The sequence below is a fragment of the Bos indicus x Bos taurus genome, chromosome 29 (genome assembly GCF_003369695.1).
Source record: "Bos indicus x Bos taurus breed Angus x Brahman F1 hybrid chromosome 29, Bos_hybrid_MaternalHap_v2.0, whole genome shotgun sequence".
Lineage (NCBI taxonomy): Eukaryota > Metazoa > Chordata > Mammalia > Artiodactyla > Bovidae > Bos > Bos indicus x Bos taurus.
In genome coordinates, this window is record NC_040104.1 from 34,684,731 (window position 1) to 34,699,905 (window position 15,175).

At 44.1% G+C, this 15,175-nt stretch overlaps 1 protein-coding gene across 1 annotated transcript in view; it reads right to left on the reverse strand.

The window, feature by feature from the left end:
* TENM4 (teneurin transmembrane protein 4) overlaps positions 1-15,175 on the reverse strand; it is a 1,822,236-nt gene that overhangs the window by 889,672 nt on the left and 917,389 nt on the right. The window contains exon 4 of the mRNA XM_027532088.1: positions 166-339. The gene's annotated coding sequence lies outside the window, so the exon portion shown is untranslated. The remainder of the gene's footprint in view (positions 1-165; positions 340-15,175) is intronic.

The following is a 15,175-nucleotide window of genomic DNA, read 5'->3' on the forward strand; positions in this document are numbered from 1 at the left end:
GTTCCCAGGAATCTTTCAGTCGGCCCCTTCCCCCATCACCTTTTACCTACCCATTCCTAACTTCCAGGACAGCCTTTCCTCCCAACCAACCTCACCTCTCTTCGAAACAGCAACCCAGCCTGAATGTGGCAGCAAAGAAACAAAGAAGAAGGTGTTGATTCTCACCCAGAAGTCTTGTCTCCACGAGGTCCTTTAGAAGCACAATCCTCAGGAGATAGAGTGCCAGGAGGTTGCCAAGGGGACCTGAAATACCGGTTTACCACGATCCTGAATGAATCCACTCCCAGGGCCAAGAGAGGAGAAAGTGTCAGTCACTCAGAGCTGGCTGAAGCTCGGATTCTGAAGTAGAAAAAAAAAAAAAAAAAGAAGCAAAGAAAAGCATCGCTCAGTGATGGGCAGGCAGGGGAGTTAGGATGCTGAGCTCTTGGATGAGAAATGCGGCAGTTCTTTCAAATCCTGGTGGAGTCCGGACCCTGGGGCTGCCTGTGTGGAGAAGTGCTTGGTGTTCAGGGGTGGTTTTCCCTCCCTCTTTCCCTGAGCCCTGGCACTGGGGAGCGTGGAATGGCTCAACCTGTTGTAACGCAACACAGGAGTTGCCGCTTGTTACAAAGCTATTGCAGCAGCCTCTTCATTAAAGGAGGCTGTCCTTGGATGCTGAGAACTAATTTCCTTTTCTCTGGTTGCCTTGCCGGCTTGTGCTCTTGTCTGGAGGTGGAGTGGGGTGCTGGGAGGGAGGCAGTGTGGGGAGTAGGGCAAAGGGAACTCTGGCCAGAGGGGGACTGCCTGTGCCTTGATGCCTCCTGGAGCAGCCACCTACTGTTCCACTGGCTGGAGCCAGTGGCCGCCTCTGTGTCCAGGTCTGAGGCGATGTGGCAGCTGTTCCCAGGGACTCCCGGCAAAGGGATATTCTATGCACAGTTGGGCCCTAGCCTTTAGTCCACCCTCAGACCTTTAGCCTTGAACATTGCCTCCTGAAATCTCAACTGACCCTCTGAATCTTAGGTTTTCTGATCACCAGCACACTCAAGGGGATGGGGAGGTCCTGAGGGAAACAGGGAAGGCATTCATTCACCCATTTGTTGGTTCCTTCTCTCATTCATTCATTCCTGGATGCATGCATTCAACAATTCATTCATGTATTCATTCACTCCTCTATGCATAAGTTCCTTTATGTATTCATGTACTCATTTACTCATATGTTCACTTGTCTAATATTCATTCACGTATGTGTTGTTGAATTATTCATTCACAATTCATTGATATACTTCCTCACCTCTTAAGCCATTCATTAATGGATTAATTGATGCACTCCATCAAGGTACATGCGTACATTTTTGTGCATGTACAACATTTACTTTTTCTTACATGTGTTTGTTCCTACATATATTCATTCATTTATTCATTCAATCACTTTCAAACATTTATTCAGAGATATGCTGTCTATTAGCTGAGCTGGTAAAGAATCCACCTGCAATGAAGGAGACCCTGGTTTGATTCCTGGGTCGGGAAGATCCACTGGAGAAGGGATAGGCTACCCACTCCAGTATTCTTGGGCTTCCCTTGTGGCTCAGCTGGTAAAGAATCTGCCTGCAATGTGGGTGATCCCTGGGTTGGGAAGATCCCCTGGAGAAAGGAAAGGCTACCCACTCCAGTATTCTGGCCTAGAGAATTCCATGGACTGTATAGACCATGGGGTCACAAAGAGTCAGACGTGACTGAGCAACTTTCACTTTTACTTTCATGCTGTCTATTAATTTACATGTTCATTTATTTAGGAATTCATCTGTTTAACTCTCCATTCATTGAGCATACATCTTAAGTGCTTACCGGATGCTTGGCAGTGTGGGGGATGTGAGATGAAAAAGAACCAGGCAAAGCCCTTGTCTCTCAAGAGTCCATGAGAGTCGATAAAGCTACAAGGAACCATAACACAAAGAAGATATGATGGATGCTAAGAGTGGGGAGTAGGAAGGTTTGGGAGAGATAATCCTGGGGAAGGGCTTCTCTGATGGCTCAGTGAATCTGCCTACAACACAGGAGATGCAGGTTCAATCCCTGGGTCGGGAAGATACCCTGGAGAAGGAAATGGCAACCCACTGCAGTATTCTTGCCTGGAGAATTCCATGGACCAAGGAGCCTGGTGGGCTACAGTCCATGGGGTCACAAAGATCTGGACATGACTGAGTGACTAAGAATGTACAATCTCATCCTGGGGGAAGTCTGATATCAGGGGCCTCACATTTTTAAAAAATATGGTCAGTAAATATTCATTTTCTTCCTCCTCTAAATTTTTTTAAAACTTTTGCCAGCAAGTTGATATTTCCCTTCCCTGGGAGCCAGGGAGAGGCAGAAGAGGTGCTTTAGCTCACACAGGAGCTGGTCTAAGGGCTGGGAGCTAGTGTTAATCCTGAGAGGTTCCTAGATCTTTCTAGGGCCTCTGAGAAAGACTGAATGCAACTCGCAAATAAATACTCTTTCAAATCCAAACCTGTCCAGTGAAATGGCCAAAGGAATCTATTAATGGGATTTGCACAACCCTCTTCATTGGGTGAAAGGGGACAGAGGATTTTACAAAGAACCAGTGAGATTTGGGGCTGGGAGCCAACCAGGGAAGGATATGATGGAAGGGGTGCTGAGTATACCAGTGTTAAGACTATGGGTCCAGTCCAGGGTAAGAGGGGGTGGGGGGTGGAGTTGGGGGTGTGGGGGTGTGTGGAGTTGGGGAAGGAGCTACATTTCTGGAGTAGCCCACTCTCTAGTTGAGACCTTGTATAGACCTTACTGTCTGTAAGGTACTGTTTGTACCTTATCTGGTTTGTTCTGAAAATGGCCTCATAAACTACATGTTATTACAAATGAAGAAATGAAAAGGCTCAGTCATTTGCTTGCAGTCACACAATTAATCAGTGATGGAAGCAGAATTCAAATGCAGTTCTGAGTCCAAAACCTTGACTTTTATCTGCAGTAACATGCTTTTCCATGAAGATTTTCACCCTCTGTGGACACTTAAAAGATCCATATAACTGCGGTATGAATAGCTATTGACCGAAGATTTCTTACTATCTTTGTAAACTGGCTTCCCTGGTGGCTCAGATGGTAAAGAATCTGCCTGCAGTGTAGGAGACCTGGGTTCAATCCCTGGGTTGGGAAGATCCCCTGGAGGAGGGCATGGCAATCTACTCCAATATTCTTGCCTGGATAGCTCCATGGACCGAGGAGCCTGGCAGACTCCAGTCCATGGGGTCTCAAAGAGTCAGACGCGACTGAAGTGACTAACACTTTTCACTTTCTTGTAAACTGACGCTTGAAATGTGGCCAGAAGCAGGCCACACCTTCAAGGGGATAAACGAGAATCTTTATTTTAGAACCACACACAATATGTGTACACAGTATCTTGTTTTCATCTTAAAAATATTTTTAGCAGCAAGGAAATAAAAATTTGATGCTGAACACAAAGGGTTTCCTAATTTCCCATCATGCTCCAAGGGAGGGGGTCTGGGTCCACAGCTGTCTTGGCAGGACTGGTCACACAGCCCAGGCTTGCAGGGGAAAAAGAAGAAAGTGATGGGTTCGGAGCTGCTCTTGTGGATATGTGAGCGTAGGTATGGCAGGGACACCCAGCAGTCAGAATCCTGGGGCACAATCAAGGAGGGCCAGTGTCCTGGACTCAACTGTGTCCCCCGACAATTCATATGCAGAAGCCCTCACCTCCAGGACCTCAGAATGGGACTGTATTTGTGTTAGGGAATTGGTGACCCAAACTGCCTTCCTTGGCCAGGCCTGCTTGCCTGAGCTGTCTCGCGACAGGACATCCCAATAAGGGACATAAACTAACCGCTGCCACTAAAAGCTAACCAGGAGAATTCAGAGGGGCCCAAAAGAGGGAGGAGATGACCAACCTCCCAGAGTCCTTCTTGCTGGAATCCTTCCTGGCTGAGACATGTGTACACCACCAGGAAGGACCCTGAATTAGACTATGGACCAAGCAAGATGATTGGCCAGAGACAAGCTGGAAACTAACCGCATCATCACAACCCCTGAGACTGTGAGCCACGTGGCAGTGAAGCTCTCCTGGTTTCCCTTAACCCTGCTGCTCTCTGCCTGGGCGCCCCTCTGCAATGAAGTCTTCTTGGTTTTTGTCAGCATGTGTCTCCTTGGACAGCTCATTTCAGAGTGTTAGACAAGAGCCCATTCTCTGGTCCTGGAAGGGGTCCCCCTTCTTGCAACACTTGGAGACAGGGCCTTCATAGAGGTAATTAAGTGAAAACGGGTCCTGATCCAACCTGACTGGTGTCCTTACAAGAAGAGGGGATCAGGACATCCAGGGAGACACCAGGGGTGCACCCAGAAGGATGACCATGTGAGAGACAGCAAGAGGGTGGCCACCTGCCAGCCAAGGAGGAGCACCTCAGAGGAATCCAACTCTGCTGACAGCTTGATCTTGGACTTCTCCAGAACTGGGAGGAAATGCTCTTCTGCCATTTCAGCCTGTGACATTTGTCATTTGTTATGGCAGCCCTTGCAAACTAGTGTATCCAGGGAGCATCTGTGTTTGGGGTGATTAGGAAAAGTTTACTATTCATAATGAGTAGGGAAGTACTTCAGCATTTTCACGATTACTGCAACATTCTGGGGCTTACTTGTGGGTCTGCAGGAGCCACAGAGATACAGATTAGAGAGAGGGGAAGACCCTGATTAATGGTCAAAAGAGACATTCCAAGACGCTAGAGACCCAGTGTCCCTGGGAGAGAGAGGGTGTGAGGTGTGAGCTCTGGCTTCCCCAAAGGGTTCTCAGAAGGCTGAGATCTCATCAGTGAAGGAAATATGAAGGTGCCACTTCCTGAGAAAGCCATCGGACAGAGCCATGTATCTGGTTTTACTCCCTTGGACTAAGCTTCACAGAAGTTTTTATTTTATTTTTTGGTGGTGCATGGGCTCAGTAGTTGCAGCATGTGGAATTAGTTGCCCTGCAGCCTGTGGCATCTTAGTTTCCCTGCCAGGGATTGAACCCGCGTCCCCTGCACTGCAAGGCAGATTCTTAACCACTGGGCCACCAGGGAAGTCCCTCTATAGGAGTTTTTGTAAAAGTCATAATCTGATGACGACAGAAAGAATGGAAGAGAAGGTAAAAGCTGCATGTGAGCCACTGGAAAGCAGGGGGAAAAGAGGCTGCAGGAAGCCTGACCCCGAGTCAGCGGTGGGGAGACTTGCCCGTCAGCATGACTCCCAGCAGAACCTGCAAATAGCCCAGGGACTTCTGGACCCAAGCGGAGGGGAGCAGTGAGACTCCTGAACCCCCTCCCCCATCCCTTGCTTCACATTTCTGGGAGACTGCTCCTCCCTCACCTGGCGCATATGCAGGTATCTGGAGAGAAGTCATGTTCAACAGAGTTTCTCTGATGAAGGACACCAGGTAGGTTGAGGCATAGCCCCACACTGAACAGAAAGACATGGAGGGCATATCTGTACAATGAAAGTCAACATCATACTCACTGCTAGCTCCTAATGCCAAGCTGCTATATAAATAATTACCAAGCAACACAGATTTATTATTTTACAGTTCTGGAGGTCAGAAGTGTGCAATTGCTTTCAGACTAAACTATGATCAAGGTGGAGATAGCCCTGTGTTCCTTCTGGATGCCCAAGGGGAGATTCTATTTCCTTGCTTTTTCCAGCTTCCAGAAGCTGCCCACATTCCTTGGCTCAGAGCTCCGTAAATCGGTCCCTTCTTCCACAGTCATATCTCCTTTGATTCTGAGCCTTTTGCTTCCATCTTCTAAGGACCGTTAATATGAGAGTGGGTCCACTGAATAACCCAGGTTAATCTCTCCATCTCAAGATTTTGAATTTAATGATACCTGCAAAGTCCCCTTCGACATGGAAGGTAACATAATTGCAGGCTTAGCAGTTGGACATCTTTGGGGGCCTATTACTGTGCCAACCACCCAAGGCACTGGAAGGATCTTCTTTGGAGAGTCTCACTAGTTCCCAGACGAAAGAACTAGAAGAATTGGTAACAGGGGTTCCCAACACATGGCTCAACTGGCTCTCCCAGGGTGGCTTTCACTCTGGTTTGCAGGTGGCAAATCCCACCTGCATGTCCAGCCAGCCTTTTATCTCCAGTTCTTAAAAACCGTTAGACAGCTAAGAAGAGCCTCTAGCATAAAAGATGGAGATCAAAACAAACAGAGAAAAAAGGTTTGGAGGAGATGGAGTCCATGTAGTGAGTACAAAGCATGAGGACAAAAACTTTTAAGGAAATTGTACTCATTAGGAAAAAGATAAAGTTGAGGAGCTCTCCTGTAAAGTACAGCAAAAACAAAAAGTCTCAAGGAAATGAAAAGTATAGGAGAAAAGATAAGAAGATTAGAAGACAGACTTAGGAGGTTCCATATCTAAATAATAGGAATTCCAGAAAGAGAAAAGAGAAAATGATTATGGATATCATCAATAAAATAATTCAAGAATATTGCCCAAGATTGAAGGACATGAGTTTCGAGATTTAAGGGCCCACTGAGAGCCTAGAACAGTGTGTGAAAGTACATTTCCTTGAGGCAAATCACTGTGGAATTGCACAAGACTGGGGACAAAGACATCTTACAGCTTGCAGCGAGAGTGAGAGCCAGGGAGACTGAGATGAGGGACGTGAAGGTCTTTGTGTTGCTCAATGGCAGCCCTGGAAACTGGAAGAGAGAGGAGCAATGCCTTCCAAATTCTGAAGGAGTTACTTCCAACACAGAACTCTACTGGGAGGGTGGGATAAAGACACTGTTAGATACTCCAGGCTTCAGAGCTTTTCCCCCTGCCATGTACCTTGTCTCAGAAAGTTACTGGAGGATGTCTTTCCTCCAAACAAGGAAGGAACCAGGAAAAATGAAAAGATGTGAAACTAGAAATAGGGGATCTAGTAGAGGAGAGGGGAGCGGGGTGAGGCCAGAAAGGCGGCAGTGCGCCAGGCACACAGGAAGACAGTTCGGAGCAGGGAAGGTTCAAAGATCCAAGAGCGGGTCCGCAACCTGTTCTCAGCCCCTTGCGGCCAGTGGGGTGCAAGGAGCCATTTCCCACCTGTCGAAGAGTCTAGAGTGAAGTTTTGCTTCCAGAGGCTCTGGCAACAGCTTTCCAGGGTAAACCCAGGCCTATTTGCCTCATTCTCTCAGCCTTTCTCCACTGTCCAGCCCCCTCTTACTGCTCTGCCTCAGTTTATCGTCCCGCGTCCTAGGTCCGTGAGAGCCCACACGCTACACATTTGACTGGGACCCTGCCTCCCTGACATCCTTCCCAGTTATTACCCATCTCTTTCCCAGGGAAGGGCTGGAGGCTGCTTCCTGGGTTCCCAGCCAGGCCCGGGCAGCCTACTGGAAATTGGGATGTTGCTACTGGGGGCTGGCGCTCACCCACCCATCTGCCAAGGAACAGCTCACCTATCTGACAGCCTTTGGCTCATTCACTCTCTCTCCCTCAGGACTATTCACTACAGACAAGTCTTCCCAGCTCCTACCCTGCATTATCTAGGTCTCTTCCTTCATCCCCTGACTCAGGATGCTGACAGGGGAATGAGCAGGGACTAGCCTGGCCCAGGCTGTGTTGTGCCAGAGCCTGTCAACGTAGAACACCACTGCCTTTTTGGACTGGTATCCTCCTCCTAGTGTAGAGAATTAGTCGCTCAGTCATATTCGACTCTATGCAACCCCGTGGACTGTAGTGCACCAGGCTCCTCTGACCATGGAATTCTCCAGGCAAGAAGGCTGTCGTGGGTTGCCATTCCTTTCTCCAGGGGATCTTCCCAACCCAGGGATGGAGCCTGGGTCTCCAGCATTGCAAGTAGATTCTTTACCATCTGAGCCAAATCCAGGACCCAAAGATGAGGCTAAGTGAGCAAATGAAGAGACTCAGCCCATTGTTGCCTGGCTGTGCCTTCACCTTTTGCCTCCTACCAAAAAGTACATGTGAACACTAGTGAAAGTGACATTTGTTATAGGAGGAAACTTGAAGCTACTTTGAAAAGCAAATCTTTGGCAAATATCAATCCGATGGTGCTATGAGCTATCATTAGTAAAAATCACTTACACACACTTCACTGCAGACCATGACATACTAGTGCAAAGAGTGGGCAACCAGTGGTCTATCAGGAAAAGGCCAAATACTCTTTCTCCTCTATCCCTTGATTCTGTGGTTTCCCCAGAAAGACACCCATCACTTGAAAAAAGGGTTGGGGATTGCAGAATGGTATTCAAAATTGCAAGTGGAAATCAGTTTCAAGAAACATTCATCGCACACCTGCCATGCACCAGACGTTGAGCTGCAGGCTTTTAAAAAACCCCATCTGATTCAATCAGGGAGATGGTACCAGCCAGAATTCTTATTATGAATTATAGCCATCTATAAGCTGGGCATCATGGGAAAGTCCCTTGGTCACCCCTCCTTTTCTGCACTTGTAAAATGGGGATGGCATTTTCCAACCCAGCCCACCCTATGAGACAAAGGGCCTTACCACCCTGCATGAACCCTAAGGTGCCTCACAAGTATTGCTGCCAAAATGATTCTTCCTCACGAAACAGCACTTCACAGGTTTGAAAGAATTTCATACCCGTTGTGTATTTTCTCCTCCAAGTATTCCAGGGAGGCAGCTTGGGATTAGAACTTTTCTGGTATTTGGGGCAATGCCATCAGAGAGGGAAAGTATGGTGCTGACTCAGTGTCATCAGCATTTGGAATCTACCAGGTATGACTTGGGTTTTCTCAGTGTAAATGTTATTCTTTAAACTGTGGGCTACATAAGGATACTAACAGATTGAGTAGGGTTGACCTGTTTTCTTTGGAAGACCTTGGGTTCCGTACTAAGAACTGTACCTCACACCACTCAGTGTCCCCAGAGACTAATGTAACACCTGGGGAAGAAGACAGCTCAGGTGAGCTCCCGAGTTAATGAATGAGTGGGTTCCCATTCATTCTCATACAGGAGAGTTCCTTGGTGGCCAGGAAAGTGCCATAGCAATCATGTGAGACTGGGCTGCCTCCCAATGTAATGAATACAAGATAAGAAGTTCTCAGAATAAAAACTGGAATTGCAAACTGGAAATGGAATAGATTAAAGTATATATGGAATTTAAACCTATGAACATATGCTGTATTTAATTAAGATCAACAATAAGCAAATGAGAAGTTGTATCTATGTTGACATCTCATAATTTTTGATGAATCTGTATTTCCTCACTGTGATGCTTGTGATATGAAAGGGGCTTCTGAAAAGGAAATAAACCCTGAGAATTTTGCAAGTAAATCAATAAACACAACACAATTTTCCACTTAACGGAATTTAAATAATATCATTTTTACTTAGCCAACTGAAGAGGAATCAGCTGCCTTAATTAAGCACTCAAACATGGAATGACCAATAGCAGGATCAACATAGACCCTTTCCCTACACTGGGGGCCATAATGGGCTTTTCATCTGATTGACATTAGTGAGCATAAAGCAAATAACAGCAAATTTCACTATGGCCTGCAGGCCAAAAGTAAATTGTACTCTGGATTTCTGGTTAGAGGATGTAAATACAAAATCAAATTCTTTTCACAAAAGCAAATTCTTTCCTGGACCAAAATTTTTTTTTTCATCTATTTTTTAAAAAAGTTTCTTACTGGAGTGTAGTTGATTTACAATGTTTTGTTAGCTTGAGATATACAGCAAAGTGAATCAGTTATACATATATAAGTAATACTTATTAAATGGCAACGAATATAATTCAGTACTACTGGCAACGAGGAGTTGCTCATTTAATAAAAATTTATGTGGAATCTGCTTGATGACATTGAACAAGTTATTAAATCTCTCTCAATTTCAGTGTCCTCACCCATAAAATGAGCTTCCTAGGTGGCTCTAGTGGTAAATAATTTGCCTGCCAATACAGGAGACATAAGAGATAAGGGTCTGATCCCTAGGTTGGGAAGATTTCCTGGAAGAAGGCATGGCAACCCACTCCAGTGCTATTGCCTGGAGAATTCCACGGACAGAGGAGCTTGGCAGGCTATAGTCCACACAGTCGTAGAGTCCGACATGACCGAAGCGACTTAACATGCACGCACACACCTATAAAATAATAATAATACCTGCTTACCAGGGGGGCTCTGAGGATTATAAATTTATAGAAAATGATCAGCAGATTTCTGTCATGTGTTAATTATTTGATCAGGGTGTGTGTGCATTTTTAAAAAAAAAATTAATATGAAGAAAGTAATTCCAGTTCTCACAAATATTATTCAAATAAAAATTGCTACTCATTCTTGGAAAGGTACAAATGCAAAATGAAAAAAATTAAGTGGGGTGATAGCTAGAACCATGAGAAGAATATTTACCAGCAGATTCATTAGTTATTTTGGATCTAGAACTTGGTTTTGTTTTTTAATAGTGATAAGAATGGTAGAATACTAGGAAAGTTCTAGAAGATGTTGTCAGTTTTACCTTAAAATGAGAAATTGGTGTTTCTGTATTTTATTGTTTCCAGTAAAACTTTTTTAAGTGTTAAAAATGAAGTGTTGAGCAAACATGGACATTGTTTTTGTTACTCCCCTCCAAGTTAAAGACGAATTTTAAAGCTTTTCCTATTGCTCAAAACTTTGGCGTTTCCTCTTTGGCAGTAGCATGCAAGGGGCTCATTTCTAAAGCTCTCGCAGAAAACCTCAGGTCCGGTCCCCTTCTTCCAGCAAAACCTCAAGGAGAATTCACTGCTTCCGTTTAACCTTTCGGTACAGTCACTAGATTTGGCCTCAAATGACTCAGGATTATTTTAAAATTTCAGCTGAAAAGGCAAAAGACTTGCCCACATTGAGAAGCCTAGAACCAATGTTTTATTGACAACTTGGTGGTAGTGGGGGACAGAGGAAGTACTTTCTAGAAGGAAGCTTTCCTCATCACTGGCTAAAAGGGGCTTCCCTTTAATTTGACTACATTTCTTTTAAAAGATTTTTTGATGTGGACCATCTTGAAAGTCTTGATTGAATTTGTTACATTATTGCTTCTGTTTTATATTTTGTGTTTTTTTTTTTGGCTGCAAGGCATGTGGGATCTGAGCACCCCGAAGCCCCTCCACTCTAAAGTGAAGTCTTAACCACTGGACCACCAGGGAAATCCCATACTTTTGACTACTTTAGAAGAGCTATTTTGTGTGTGTGTGCATGTTTATTTCATCTGTCTGGTCATCTAGTAAATTTCTGCAGGGGGGAAAAAAAAAGAATGGTCATGAAAAATGTTGGAAGACTGGTGAAAAGGCACATTTTTGATATTTGAGATCTGATCATTAGCATTTCAGGAAACAGACTGGGGAGAGTGGAGATACACAAATCTCTAAGGGACAGAACAAGGAACATTCATGTTTGCAACAGGGTCACCAGGGATCTTAATAGTCTGATGCTATAGTTTTGCAGTGGCCTTCTAATTAGACATGGTCTGTATATAGGAGCTGGGAAGGAAGCCAGAAGGCGACTGGAAGCCAGAAATTTCTAGCCCTGCCTCTGTCCTCCTGCGGTGCAGTCTTGGAGCTCACAAGTTCCCCTTTTTGGACGTCAGCTGAATCACATTTGTAAAACAGTGAAGTTCTTCATACCCATCCTTTTCATCACCAAGGACCCTCTTTTCATTATGTTTCCCCATGAGACTGTATGTTTTTGCTAGACTTTGCCTACTAAACCAACAAGATTGGGAGGTGTACTAATATGGAGCTTGTGCAAGGACCACTGATGATGGTCAAATGATCATCGTGGGCAAATGATCTGGGAAACAAACTAGCCTTTGGAGAGTAATTCTGTCCCAACAGCAGAGATGATCCTAATAATAATTCCAGCTGTCCTAAGTGCTATCATTTATTAGGAGCTTACCATGGGGCCAGACATTCTCTACACATTATCTGCTTTAACTCATACCACAAAGTAGGAGAAAGGTGCCGTTGTTTCCACATTTTATAGGTCAGGAAACTGAGGCTTAGGGGGTTCAGTATTTGTCTGAGGTTACACAGCTAGTAAGGGTCAGAGGAGTGGCTCAGCTCAGGTCTGTCTGACTCCACAGTCTGAGCCCTTAACCACTGGACTCAGCTGCCTCTCAGTTCCAACAGAGGAATGCCACTTGTATAGGGCTTAGGATCTGAAATCAAGAAATACGTGGAAAGCCACATAGAATTATCATTGTCCCTGAAAATTCCCTAAAGGCATATGTTTGACAAGATGCTCACACTACAACTGAGACTAAATATAGAAGAAGCATCACCACACAACTCAGGTCTGTTTTGGGTGCAAGTGGGCAGTATTGCTCCCTTATTTAAAATCTTTACAGACATTTCTCCAAATAAGACATACAGGGGGTCAACTGCATGTGAAAAAAGGCTCAACACCACTAATTATTAGAGAAATGCAAATCAAAACTACAATGAGATATTATCTCACACCAGACAGAATGGCCATGATCAAAAAATCTACAACCAATAAATGCTGGAGAGGAAGTGTAGAAAGATAAACTTCTTACACGTTGGTGGGAATGTAAGTTGGTACAGCCACTACGGAGAACAGCTGGAGGATCAACAAAAAACTGAAGAGTTACCATGTGATCCAGCAATCTCAACCTTGGGCATGTGTCTGGAGAAAACTCTAATTCAAAAGGGTAAAAATGTTAATCCCCAAAATCTATAAGCAGCTCATATAGCTCAACATCAGAAAAACAAACAACTCAAGTAAAAAATGGGCAGAAGACTTAGACATTTCTCCAAAGAAGACATACAGATGGCCAATGCACACATGAAAAGATGCTCAACGTTGCCATTCTTAGAGAAACTGAAATCAAAACTACAGTGAGGCATCACCTCACACTAGTCAGAATGGCCATCATCAAAAAATATACAAAAATAAATGCTGGAGAGGATGTGGAGAAAAGGGAACCCTCTTGCACTGTTGGTGGGAATGTCAACTGATATAGCCACTATGGAGAACAGTATGGAGATTCCTTAAAACCCGAGGAATAAATCTACCATCAAAAATAAATAAATAGATAAATCTACCATCAGACCCAACAATTCCACTACTGGGCATATAACCATAAGAAAACCACACTTTTAAAGTATACATGAATCCCCATGTTCATTGTAGTAATATTTATAATAGCCAGGACATAGAAGCAACCCAGATACCCAATGATGGATGAATGGATAAAGAAGCTGTGGTACATATATACAAGGGGATATTACTCAGCCATAAAAGAAATGTATTTGAGTCAGTTGTAGTGGGGTGGATGAACCTATAGCCTCTTATACAGAGTAAAGTAAATCAGAAAGAGAAAAACAAGTATTGTATATTAATATATTAATATATATATATATATATATATATGTTGGAGAAGGCAATGGCACCCTACTCCAATACTCTTGCCTGGAAAATCCATGGACAGAGGAGCCTGGTGGGCTGCAGTCCATGGGGTGGCTAAGAGTCGGACACGACTGAGCGACTTCACTTTCTCTTTTCACTTTCATGCATTGGAGAAGGAAATGGCAACCCACTCCAGTGTTCTTGCCTGGAGAATCCCAGGGACGGGGAAGCCTGGTGGGCTGCCGTCTCTGGGGTCGCACAGAGTCGGACACGACTGAATCGACTTAGCAGCAGCATATATGTATGTATATATGGAATCTAGAGAAATGGAACTGACGAACCTAGTAGAGAAGGGACTTGTGGACACAAAGGGGGAAGGTGAGGGTGGGCAAATTGAGAAAGTTGCATTGACATATATACACTCCTATGTGTAAAATAGATGGCTGGTGGGAAGTTGCTAAATAACACAGGGGACCCAGCCTTGCACTCTGTGACGACCTAGAGGGGTAAGATGGGGGGAGGGGAGGGAGGTGCAGGATGGAAGGGATATATATATATATATATATAATTATGAATGATTCATGTTGTATGGCAGTAACCAAAACAAAATTGTAAAGCAGTTCTTTGTCAATTAAAAAATAAATAAAATTAAATGAAATAATTATGAAAAAAGAAGTTGCATAGAAATTCATTTCATAATAAAAGGAGTCCTAATGCAAATATGCAACATTTTATTTTATCCTGATATTTGGAAAGATTTACTTTCAATACCTGAGTAACAGCCCATGGACTAAGCTGATCAGCGTTTTAAACTGTATTAAAATATTCAATTTCTAAACCTTTCCTTTTTAAACAAATTGTTAAAAAAACAACCAAAATATAAGCACCCCAGTGCTCACTACAGCACTATTTACAACAGTCAAGACATGGAAGCAACCTGGGGCTTCCCAGGAGGCTCAGAGGTAAAGAATTTGCCTGCCAATGCAGGAGACACAGGAGGCATTGATTTGATCTCTGATTTGGGAAGGTCCCCTGGAGGAGGGAAAGGCCACCTACTCCAGTATTCTTGCCTGGAAAATCCCTTGGACAGAGAAATTTGGGAGGCTACCATCCATGGGGTCGCAAAGAGTCAGATATGACTTAGCTACTAAGCATGCACGCATGGAAGCAACCTAAATGTCCATGGATAAAGATATAAATATATGTACATACGTGTGTACATGCATGCTAAGTCGCTTCAGTCGTGTCCGACTCTTTGTGACCCCATGGACGGTAGCCCGCCAGACTCCTCAGTCCGTGGGGATTCTCCAGACGAGAATACTGGAGTGAGTTGCCATGCCCTCCTCCAGGGGATCTTCCTGACACAGGGGTCGAACCTGGATCTATGTCTCTTACATTGGCAGGGGGGTTCTTTACCACTAGCGCCACCTGCGAAGCTCAATATATATAAATCACATCTACTTAGTTATAAAAATGAGTGAAATAAATGCCATTTGCAGTAGCATGGATGGATCCAGAGATCATCATACCAAGTGAAGTAAGTCATAAAAATGTATATCACTTATATGTAGAGTCTAAAATAGGATACAAATGAACATATTTACAAAACAGAAATAGACTCACAGACACAGAGAAAAGGCTTGTGGTTACCAAAGAGTAAAATGGGGGAGGAATTAGTTACAGATTTGGGATTAGCAGATACAAAGCCCTATACAAAAAATATTAATAGATAAAACAACAAGGTTCTCCTGTATAGCACAGGGAAATATATTTAATATCTTATAACTTACAGTGGAAAAGAATCTGAAAAAGAATATGTATATATTAATAT